This window comes from Epinephelus lanceolatus, chromosome 11 (assembly GCF_041903045.1).
Source record: "Epinephelus lanceolatus isolate andai-2023 chromosome 11, ASM4190304v1, whole genome shotgun sequence".
NCBI lineage: Eukaryota > Metazoa > Chordata > Actinopteri > Perciformes > Serranidae > Epinephelus > Epinephelus lanceolatus.
In genome coordinates, this window is record NC_135744.1 from 37,914,481 (window position 1) to 37,927,740 (window position 13,260).

Consider the following 13,260-nt stretch of genomic DNA (forward strand, 5'->3'; position numbering starts at 1 on the left):
GCACACTCTATAGTGGGGTTTCCATCCACCTATTTTTATTCACATTTTCAAAAATTGCGAAAAAAAAAAAAACTTGGATGGAAACACCAGAAATTCAAAAAAAGGCCAAAAATTTCGCAAAAAAGTTTTTACACTTGGAGGGGGTGGATTTGTCATCGTATCGATAAAAGGAAAATGCGACTTTTTGCTATGAAAACAGGTTTTGCGAATAAACAATGACATACCAGATATCACGTCACACTTCTGCGCCATGGTGTCAACATGAAAAATGGTGGCGGAGGAATGTGTGAGATATGTGTGGGGAGACGAAGAAACTGAAATTTTTCTTCAATTAAAAGAAGTGAACATTAATGCCACTAGACGTAAAACAGCAAAGAAACGCGACCGTGTATCAAGAGCTACAGAAGCAAATGATGGATAAAGGCTTTGACAAACCATGGCAAATACTAAGAAGCAAGTGGAAGAGTTTGAAACAGTGCTACATGGCTGAGAGGTGTCGGATGGCTACCAGTGGTGAGGGAGGGAAAGCTAAAACCAACTTCAGGTATTTTGAGCTAAAGGAGGAAATTCTGGGCCAAAGACCTCTGGTTACATCTATCAACTCTTTGATCAATAGCTCAGGTAAGGTAACGATAGTATAACGTTAGAGGACGAAAGGGTGACTGACATAAGTTAGCGACAAGCATGCTAGTAGTCTGTGAACGTTGACAAAATGCTAACCAGAGTTCTCCCAAGAGCCGACAGGTTTATCAGAAATCTGTCCATGGTCAGTTGTTGAGTGTCAGTTGAGTGTGTTGTTGTTTACAGTGGGCATAAGATGCTCTCTTATGACATCATCTCATGGCGCACTCTTCTTCTACGGGGGTGTTTTTATTTTGTTCATTTTTCACGAGAAGTGCCACCTACTGCTCTTCCTGTTGACTCCCAATAATTGCAAAACAATAACGAATGGAAACGGGCATAAATTCGCATTTTCTTTTGCGCATTTTCACAAAATTCGCTCAAAAATGTCGATACATTTGGATGGAAACCCCACCAATGAATGGGAGTCAGATTTTGTGGTTCCACAGAATTCTTGTTTTTGTTTCTTCTGTTTTTTTTTAACCCAAATGAGCTGTATTTTATCGTCATGTTCTCAGATCTGAAACAGAAAATTTACCCATATACTCAGAGCATTCCCCTTGGTGCTCTGAGTATCATTTATAACATTTTTCCTCATACCTTTTTGATTCAGGAAGTAGTTGTTTATGTTTTCTTTTATTTTTGGAATGTCTTAGACCATAGGTATTACATGTATACATTTTGAAATGGCAGAGTTCCCCTTTAATGCTATTTGCCTTTCTGCATCTGCAGTGGTGGTAGTACTTAAGTACTGTACCTAAGCACAATTTAATTTTGAGGTTCTTGTACTTTGCTTGAGTAATTCCATTTTACTCAATATCAGAATTAGCTTTACTGGCCACAGACATACAGCTTAAAACAAGGACAGCATAGCTGACAAATAATTATTAGCCTATGCACATACATATAGTTTCTATAATACACTTCTTCTCTAATACATTTCAAAGGCAAATATTACACTTTTTACTCCACTACATGTAATCTATATCTTTTAGTAACTCTAGATTGTATTTACTAATACCAAATATGATCAACAAATAAATGATGATGTGTTATGATTGATTAAGAAAATATTTTTACTGAACTCCAGGGGGAATGTGCAATCTATCCAGCAGTATATAAAATGATTAAAATCAGCTCCACCACCTTTATGGCCTGCAACATTAATTTGACAAATTGGTGCATCAGCAATCCAGTAATTAAATATACATTATTTTGCATATTGAATACTTTTACTTTCGGCACTCTGAGAATATTTTGATGGTGTATACTTTTGTATAATAATATGTATTTATACAGCACTTCAAAATAAAGTTAAAAAGTGTTTTATATGGTTAAACCAGGGTTAGAAAATTTCAGGACTGCAATGAGGTAAATAAAATCAGACAGTTAAAATCATACAAAAAAGAAAATGGAATACAATATCCAGCAATAATAAAGGCAAGAAGAATTCTGATAATAATAAAACTGAGATACATTATTGGAAATAAAATGGTGTGCGGGCATTAACAAAATGCTGTGGTATATTTAAAGGTTTTGAGAAGTGATTTAAAAGGTGCCACTGATTGTACAGAGTTCCAAAGCTGCAGGGCCTTGATTGCAAAACTTTTGTAGGCCTACTCCTACTTAAGTAGAATTTCAAATGCATGACTTTTATACATAACAGAGTATTTATACCATGTAGTATTGTTACACACACATACACACTTTTTTATAACAAATTTCTCTATGTTGAATGATGGTGTAGAATCGTGAGGAATTTCTAAGGTAGGCCTACCTGACTGGAAAACAACCGTAGATGTTGTAGATCTGTCAAAACTTTGTAAAAGCTCAACACCTTCATCAAAATGAATGCATAGCAGCCTTTACTGCCTAGTGCTGACATTACCTTAGAATAGAAAAATTAATAATACATCTACCTTAAGTAGTCTTTAAAAACAGCCAAACTTGAGCAAGAGTTTTCATGTCAAAAATTCTCTCCATTTCTGTATCACCCCACTTCCGGTCCACAGCATGTCGCTCTGGTTGAATGTGTCCAGCTTGACACAGCAGCAGAGCAAACACAAATAGCAACCGGAGACCAATGACGGTATCTCAGTGATTGGTCCTGAGCGCTGCTTCCTTTGCGGTTTCATTGGCTCACCGTTTAACAGAAGAAGTTGCCAACATAGAGCAGAGAGAATACATCATCACTCCCTGCAAGCATGTTGTGAATTTTATGGTGTGGCAATGATGTCAGCGTTTTACATGGAGCCTTCATGAGGTAAACAAAGCAGGGGACAACAACAAGTCCCTTTATCTGATAAATTTGAGTCCATAGGGGGCTTTTTATGTATGCATGTAAGTTATTTAATCATAACTCAGAGTAGTTAATCATTTCTTGTATTATATTTTTGATGTGTATGATAAATAAGCAAAATTATCATAATCATTGTCATCACTAATCCCACGTAGATAGCCCGTAGCCCTAAAGACTTGTGCTATTAATTCATTAAAAATAAAAAACATCAAGTAAAATCAATGGAGGTCATGATTAAAAATAGGTAAAGAAGGCCAAACTCAAGAATGAGCCTGTAGCACATGCTGTCTGTGTATCTAAAGCCTGGCACAATTTCCTTTGTACCATAGATGTCCATTGTTGTCCAAAAACTAATCAAAACACATCATGTCACACTGGAAAACATATGTCTCGTGTCCCATTACCACATACATGAGCATTGTATTCATGCAGATTATCCTGCTGCCTTTAAATAACTATAGCACCAAATGTGTACTGCTACAAATAGTCCCTTAACTACGCTAGTAGGTCCTGTTTGTGAAACATTTCCTAAAAACTACAATACCCAGCCTGTTAAGTAAATTATTTGGTCTTTTTCAATGACATTGTATAATTTTGAATCATTCAGGAACCAGTAGGCTGAGAGCAACCAATAGCATAGTTAAGTCATAAAGTATAATTGAGAAAGTATAAGAGACTAATGCACTGTTGCTTTTGGTCTTTTATTTTTTCCAGTGTAAGAAATGAGTTCAAGCCTCAGACTGTGATGTAGTGATAGCCCTTTCCCTCTGTTCTTAAATCAAACTCCTATGGGGTTAAAAAAAAGTACTGGCACAATAATTTCCTGTTGTCTCGACTCCATAATGCAAAGAGGATGTGCATGTCTGAGGCTGCAGGGTATATCACAGGTACAGCATGTTCTGTAAAGGAAATGGCACGTTCCTTACCTCAGCAAGCTGTGGTCTAAATTTGCCCACACACTGCCTCAACACGTTTCCATATCTGTACTTTCAACTGGGAATGATTCTCAAGTGAGTATTTCATGCTGAATGTTACTGCAGGATAGCACCAGGCCAATTAATATTTATGATTATTAATAACTATGCTCGTAACCCACAAAATCACAAGACACAGACACAAATCTGTAATGTGATCCAACTCTACAGACTGTGTTGCTGACGCATCAGTGATGTACATGGGACTGACACCAGGGACTAGGCTTCCCAAATACAGATGATATGTGGTATGCACACTTTTAAAGGAATACCTCAACATTTTAGGAAATATATTCATTTGTTTTCTTGCTGAGGGTTAGATGAGGATGTCAATATCATTCTCACATAAATAGTAAGTAGATGGAGCCAGCAGCTGCTTAGCTCAGCACAAAGACAAGACACAAGGGAAAACAACTAATATGGCCGAGCACAGTAACATCTTCCCATATGTAAAATCACAGTTTGTTGTTTCCACACTTTGGTATTTGTACTGATAAAAAAATGAGATATAACATGTTAAGTAGTGTGCAGGTAGGCGGATTTTGTGACTTTTAGAGAGCCAGCCTAAATGCAGTCTCCCGTCTTTACACTTAGCTAACCGGCTTCATATTTAACACACGGATATAAGTGCGATATTAATCTTCTCATCCCACTCGTAATGTAAGAAATGATTAAGTCAGTGGTTCCCAACTGGTGGGTCAAGGGCGCATTCTGAATGGACCACAAGTGACTCACAAATGTGTCAAGTTTGTTAAAAAAAAAACAACAACTTTATTTTTAAGTACAGTAAATTTCTACAAAGAGCTTTTAGTTTGAAGTGCCATTTGACTAACCGACAGCTACTTCTCAGAGACGGCAAACTAGCTCAACAACATAGCCAAACGCAAGTATGTCGCTGGATGTACTGAACTGTGGGACCGCAAACTAATGACTATAGAGAAATCTGGACCCCGTGGCTGGACCAGTTGGAAACTACTGGATTAAGTGTTGTCCTCATAGACACTTAGTATAAAGGAAATGGACGTAGCCTCCGGGTCTGAAAAGTAAAGCTAAAGTAGAAGTGCCTTATACTTGCATTCTTTCTAATGGCCAGCAGGGGGCGACTCCACCGGTTGCAAATCAAGTTAGATTGTCAAGAAGTCTTATCAAAAATTACCCTCTTTCTCACTTGATTTATTACTTCAGTAAACATTTTCTTGATGAGTTTATGGTCTCAATCACTAGCTTCAAGTCTTCTTCAGAACAGTATAATGTTTATTTTGTACATTATGATCCCATTTGGAGTCAAATAGATGCCAAAGCAGGTGATGCTTTAGGGTGTGGCTACCTTGCGATTGCCAAGTCCCTACCATGCCAGTGTCCTCTGGTTTTCAGTCAGATCCACACATTGCTCCTCCACAGCTCCATCCTCTTGTCCTAACATGCTCACTTATGGCTCCAAAAAATTAAGATGGCAACGGCCAGCATGCCAAACTCGAGGCTTCAAAACAATCCCGTTCCCAAGTCAAACAAATGAAACATTATTTAATAGTGTGTTACTCCTTCACTAGATCTGTAGGACTTATGCTCTCTTTAGTAAAATGGCAGCATAACCTGATTCTTTGTGTTTGCAACAGGCCACCATAACTCAATGGGTGGGACCTGTGCCAGACAGTTGTCAGGGATGCGGTAAGTAGAGGTTGACAGAGGGTCACATTAAAATGAGTAACAATGTGCTGTCAAAGAAAGTAAGAATGTATCAATCTAAGTGTGTGATAAGCTACAATATAATTCCTGGTCCCATGGATGGAGTACAGAAAGGGCCTACTGGGCAGAGGCCCAAGGACCCAAAGTTTCAGGGTGTCCCATGGTCTTCACCTGCAAAATGTCACTCAAATGAACACGTACCAACCAGGAAGAGACTGAAAATGACCACAAAGAGACGTGAAATGACTACAAAGCAATACGAAACAACCGAAAAAGTCATAACAATACTTTAAAGAGATATAAAATTACCTCAGTAAGACACAAAATTACTTCAAGGAGACCCAAACGACTATAAAAACACACAAAACAACTGCAACGTCTGTGGTGGTGGTGGGGCCCTTTGCATTTCTTTACCCAGGGCCCCACTGTCTCACAATCTGCCCATGCCTGGTCCATTTGGCCTACCAGTCAAAATGCAAACCTCCGTCTCTGCCACAAAAAAAAAAAGCCCACATCAAACAAAAGCAGCGATCAAAGACTGAATCTGCTCTTCCTTTCAGTGCTGCTCGCTGAAGCACAGAGACACGTATCATGTTAATTAATAATCATCGTATCTTAAATTAAACCTGTTGGGTCCCTTTGTTAGCACGATGAAACACCAGGCAAGATGAAAGAGGGTGACAAATGGTGGAGCCGATATGTTCAAATTAAACGGGAGGGAAGGTCGCTTTGTTTTAATGTTGCACTGCTGGCACACAACCCCATGACAGGCAGGTTACTTTTCAGGAATACTGATTTCTCGCAGAAACGCGCTGTTATCGTCATTGACAACCATCAAACATCAGCTCAGGAAATAAGAATATCTTGAAAACAGTGCAGTTAGTTGAGTTATAACCACTACTTTCTTGCTGATTACAATCATCATCTTCATACCGTCATTCCTCAGCACCAGAGAGAGGGAAATTATCCCTCTGAAATCAAAATGAATACATCATTCACTTTGTTTCAGCTCTGCAGCCATCACAGGGGTCCCGCAGGGGATGTGTGTGTGTGTGTGTGTGTGTGTGTGTGTGTATGTGTGTGTGCTGTTATGACGCCTCTCTCAATAAGTTCTTTATTAAAAAGCAGATTAAAATGTGCCAGGCAGAACCAGATGCTGCTCTGTGGTTTTTCTGTTTTCCTGATTGAGCCTCCTCTGCAGCAACAAACCATGTAATCATCCACATTTTCGAGAGCGCTCTCCTCATAATTGAAAATCTCTGTTTGCAGGTTCACAGTGAAAACAGGCAACTGATTTCTGCTCCACACAGGCTCGAAACAAAGGCATCATCTGCAAGAAAACTGAATCATGATAATCAGTTTCAGACTTGAATTTCGGATCATTCTTTTATTTATTTCCAGTCTCTCAATCACATTTGTTTTCATTGTTTTTAAAAACAAATCGATATCCTTATGCACTTCTAAGCATTATATTTCTCAGCTGTCTGACTCCTGTGATGGGCCTCCACTCCATCAGGTTTCAAGTCTCTTAAACAGTGACCCTGTGGCCTATTTTAGATCATGATAAGCGCTCTCTGGATCGTTGTTTTCCACATTAACATTTCATCGATCACTTTGGAAACAAGCTCATCTGGCTGTCTGATTGTTGTGGCCCTGCTTTTCCCTGGCTAGCAGACCGGGCAGGCGTCCAACCTGGCACACCCCAGCAGCTCATGCACCCTGCTCATGTGACTGCCCTGCATTTCATTTGAGGATACTTTTAGATTGTTCTCTATATGATAAAAGTGTACGTGACCCAGTGCAAAGTGGAAACAGTATATTAAGTTGAGAAGTTTTTCTTTTTCTCTACATTTGATTTCTTCCCCATGTTTATGCCTGTGAAATACTTTATTTGTGTGTGTATGTGTGTGTGTGTGTGTGTGTGTGTGTGTGTGTGTGACTGACTCACACTACACAATGAAGTGGCATTTACACCTTAACAAAATGTAAACAAAGCTGAATCATAGGAAAATATATTTATAACAGAGGGATTACACAGTTGGTCAGCTTTCATCATTTAGCTTTGCCCAACCCCATGCATGTCTCCAGTGATGACGGAGTGTCCCGAATGTCTGTCTCTAGATATGCGGGTGGCGACATGTTGACCACTGCTGCATAAAGAGGCAGGAGACAAAGGCAGGCAACACAATACAAGAGCTTAATCCAAAGTCACACAACTCTCAGCAGCCTTGTGGTGGGACGAAACCACTGTGAGCTCTGACATACCATTAAACCAGCATACATGATTCTTTTATCATCACCAATCAAATGGCCGCAGGTTTACGAGCCGGCCTTTGTCTTTGTTGTTGTGCCCATTTGGTAATGAAAGCTATTCGGGTACCTGCTGCTGCTGCTGCTGCTGCTGTTCAACATCTAAATTTAAATTCTCCATGTGTGCCAAGGAGGTTCGGATAAAAGCCCTTTTAATTCCAGGCGAGCAGATGCAGACCGCATGTTTGATGCTGATGCCAAGTTAACGGGATAAAAATGGCTGGACCCTGTTGTAAACACCATTATCAGAGATGTGTTTTTGTCCGTGATGTGGCGCAGGGAAACAGATCATGATGTATGAGTTGTTTTGGATAGTTGGGTGATGCTACTGTTTGTGATATCGGAGAGCAGAACCAGTTGAAACCCTGGAAAGGGTGAGGCAGAGAGACAGTGTGCGTGACCCCCAAATAATTGACCGCTGAGTTGTATAACAATGGCGTATCAGGCATACATCACATTACATCAGCGGTGCATTGGGAAGTCATGTGATGATTACCCTCTGAGTGACCTTGAGAAACTCAAAATAAGGAGAGACACACAGAGAGACTGATTGCAACAGACAAATACACAGTTTATTCAGGTGGTAATTTTAGATACATGCCATAAACATAGGATTTGAATATGCACTTATACGTTAACTACAAAAAAGATACACTTATGATCACTTTTAGAAAAGTATGTTGTTGCATTCATATGACTTACAAAAAATCAATAGAGAAAAAAGACTAAAAACAAAGGTTACGAGACATGAATATATACATAATACAAAATTATAGGGTGCAGAGTGCATGATATGTTCCATAATATAAAATCATATCTTTATCCTTTTCAGTGTCATTGTTATAACCACTTACTTGTCCCATATTATTCCTCCACCTGTCTCATATTATGTCATTTGCAGTAAATGATAGTGATGTTTTTACACGTTAGACTAAATATAGAGATACAGATATAAAAAAAAACAAAAAAAGAAGAAGAAAGAAAGAGAGGGAGCAAAAACCTCCACCTCTCTTTCTCTCCTTCTCTTCCCACCAATTAGCATCCAGTATTGTGTCTCCAGGATACCTGAAACCATGACAACAGCAGGTTACTGTTTCCATCTGATATCTTGAGCTCCATCTGGTGTTGACAATGAGGAAGGTCAAGCTGCTCTTCCTGAGGAAAAACTTACGGAAGTGAGAGCAAGACGCCTCTTCTTTTTTTCCATTGTGTGTGCAGTTAGACTCTGTTACAGTAATAATATACATTGAATGTGTTTGTAAAATGAAAACTCAGCATAAACACTAGTAAATGTAACGACTAGGCTTTTTGTTTACCAGTGCTTTTTGTTTACTTGAGTATGTTTTGACTGAAAAATCTGCGCGAGTCATCCAAGGGCACGGTCTGAGAGTTACGGCTCTGAAAGCACAAATTCAGCACTGATGAGGAAAAGGTGACATCTCTCCTGAGCTGAGTACTCCTTCTCAGGCATTAAATAAGCTTTGAATCAGTGCTGCCTGGGCACAAATGTGTTGTCCCTGTCTGCATATTTCAGCCACTTTTGTCTTTTTACTCTGCGTGTGCATGTGGTGATTTCAGCACATCAGAAGCTGTAATAAAAGTTGTCATTTTTGCAAGCAGAGTGCTTCCTACATTTTCTGTGCATCTTCAAAATACTGTCTCACAATGTCTCGTCCTGTGCGGTCTCCTCTTGCTCTGTTTTGTTCGTTTCAGTGCCGCCTTGTACCTGTTCTTTCTCCAGAATGATCTGTGCTGTTTGAGAAGAAAATGAAACCACCCCATATCTTTGTGGTGAGTCAGACAAAAACAAACACTTCGTTTTTTCATGATGAAAACAATAATCCAGGTCCTGTTGGAGGTGGACAGCCCAAAGACTTGACTGAAACTTCATTTAAAAAGACAGAGGATTGATAGAAGGCAACAATAAACTGTACTTGTTTATGTGTGTATTAACATTTGATATTACTCTCTGCCTCTGACGCTCAGGGTTGAGTATGACTCCTTTGTTTTTCAGCCTCACTGATACATAATGTACCAATGTATTGCCACAAAAGCCCTGTTGTTGCATCAGTAATGAATAATGATGTGCAACTCATAGTAATCCACAGTATTTGTATTTGGTTTTGTGCATTGTCTTTACAGTTCCACATGTCCCTTTACCAGAGAGATTGTAAGAAGCTTCCAAAACAGCCATATTGTGGGTCAAACACTCTCGTAGGTAATATTACGTCAGATCCCTCTCACACTTCATTTGAAGAATATCAGCTTTTGCCACTACACGGAGGATTTAGAGTCGCACAGACTTGATTGAACAGGTTGAGGAACTGTTTTGTTCCTCAGTCAAATTATTACATTAGAGTATGGCTTCTAAGTAGCCTCAGTTTACCTGGGTAGAACACTGAATGTAATAGGAATGATTAATGTATTGCACTGCATCCACTTTTTGTTATGTCTGATGTGATTTGTTGCATTTGTAGTATGTTTTGTTCGTTTGTTTGGTTAAATGTTGTTTCGTATTTCTGTAATTATGCATATTTGTGAAACAGCTGACATCCTGGGACGTGAGACAACTTTCATTTTTTTCTGATGATAAAGTGAAATAAAATAAAATCCATAATTATAAGGGAGTAGAACTATTTTGCCGGATCAGAATCATTTCTACTTATCAATGATTTGTTTTAAATGATAAGTTCACCCAAATCACATGCAAAGGAATATTACAAAGTGGAACCTTGCCATAGTCACTGCTTAGACCTTTGCCAGAGTGCCAAACAATGCAATAGAGATGAAGGCCATTTACTGTGTGGTGATCAAACCATTGAAAAATGACATTTGACAATGTTTGAAAACTCTCACTATTACAGTTTTCATGATTTTGACATGTTGTTGTACACTTTACCAAGATAGTTTTGTTGGTTTCTTTTTTAACCTTGGTGTACCAACCGTACCAACCAATTTAAGACACTGGCAAAGAGAAAGAAATGTATCATATATCACATCTGGTTGGGTGAATCCACCATCACTCATGTTTCTGTCTGAAAAGAAACCCAACATGTGTATGTGGTTTCTTTGATGACTAGGAGTCTCTCTTTATCTCTTCCTGTGGCCCTGTGTGAGACACACTGTTTTATACTGGAACACTGACATTAAGACGTTCTGCTCTAGATTAAAGATACATGATAACAAGACTGCATACACATTAGCGCCTCTGAGAGACTGCACTTTGGCACAGCGGGGCTTTAAGCAAAATGCTAATGTCAGCATGCAAACATGTTCACAGTAACAATATTAACATGGTGATGTTTATCAGGTATAATGTTTACCATGCTCGCCTCATTAATTCATTACTTAGCATAGTAACATTTGCCAGTTAGCAGAAAAAAGTAGAACAGCTGATGCTAATGGGAATGTCTAAAAACTTGATGATGGTGCCAGAGGGAAAATTAAAGGATCATCAAAGTTCATACAATTCATCCTGCGGGGAACATTAGTGTTTGCAGCAAATTTCACAGCAACCCATCTAATAGCTGTTTAGATATTTCAGTCTGGACCAAAATGGTGGACAGACCGACAGATACCATCTTAATGTTGTGAACATTTTCACTCTCACACCACCTTATGAAAAGATTCAGTCTAATGTTGTCCAGCTGCAACGATGGCATCATCATAATCAATTTAAACCTCATCAGCACCCGCTGCCCTTCACAGATACTAAAATTTGACCGAGACACTCCGACGAACTGCAGGCTTGACCGATTGCCCAAACACTCAACCAGTCAGCTGTGTAATTTAATTACCACCATCGCCCATGCAGATGTAACAAGACATCGCAGGTCTAATGAGACAATTAGCTTGTACCATCCTAAAGCCTCACTCCTCATTAGCACTGATGGCCGCGGTACACGGTGATGGCTCCATCACAACCCCGCCCTAACACTCTGACTGGAGTCTTCCAGCCGCCGCCAGCAGGTTTCTGTGGAGACTAATGGGTCATTAGAGTAAGACTGATGAGTGAGGTAAAAAGGCCTCGGTGACCTTTCCATCGACGGAACATGAGGGAGAGTAAGGGAGGGGAAACATAACATTAAGACACAACATTCAACCAACACACTTTGTAAATGAAAAAAAAAATTAGACTGAAGCCTGCACCTGCTCAGCTGCAGGGAAGACATAATGAAACAATTCACTGCATTAAAACAGAGCATGCTTTTAGCAAATGAAAACATTCATTAGAAATCCATAAATCATTCTAGATGGCAGAACATCTCTGCACATTTCAATGCAAGGATACACACAAACAAACATGCAATGACAGCTGAGCTTTGTTTCTCATGATAGATCCATGATGTTAACCATTGTGTTTAAATATTAGTTTTCATGCATTTTGCATTCTATATCTTTAATAACTTCCATGTGGTTGACAAATATTTCTGTTTCAGATTTCAAAGTGTCGGTTAAGAAGACTTAAGGTGAGTTTAAAATTACTGCTGTATATATTGTAAAAATAAATACATATATCGTAAAATTATCCTGCAAAATCATTCTGCAAGTTTCTACATGGACTATCTTACTTATTTTTTTAAATTATTATACAGTTTAATTGTAGGTTTTCAAAGTCTCTCTACGGCAATGTTTAGGCTACAAAATATAAGTTACACTTAACTTGAAACACATGTTTGAAGTATCTTACGATTCGCTGAATACATGGAGCATGTGTCATTATACACAAAATAAATTATGACTTCCAAAATCATCAACAAGAATATAATTTTACAACCAGATTAATGCAATAAAGAGGGACGATGTATCATAACATACACAGTTATAACTTAATTATGATCATATTTTTTCATATTGATATGAGAAGGAGAAATAAAGGAAAACACTATCAGTATATCTCTATCAGTAGAGAAAGCAATCCATCATTTCTATGCCCTTTCTAATAAAAGCACCTGATCTCAGCACTGATACTCTCTTCCTGCCTATTTTGGCTGAATCCAGGCCTTTGTCCAGCCTCTGACAGACAGACAGACACAGGGTTACATTTTTCTCCATGGAGCTGCCAGCCAGAGAATCACAAATCAAGGTATTGCTAATTCAAGAAGAGTACGCTTTAGAAATGTTCCATAGTTAATCGAAAGCCTGATCCAATCAGTTTTCTCAGTCCTCATCAACCTTTCGAATAAAAAGCCTTTCACTATTTCAAAGCTGATAAAATCAGGTTTTCTTCTGGTGAAGAAATCCCATAAATAAACCTGTATCCTCCCCCAAGAGCTGAGATAGCAGCCCATCATGTAAATGTGTTTTGCATTATATAAAGGGCATGCTTTTCATTCCTGGCTCTTGGGGGAGCCAGAAAAAACTAACGCC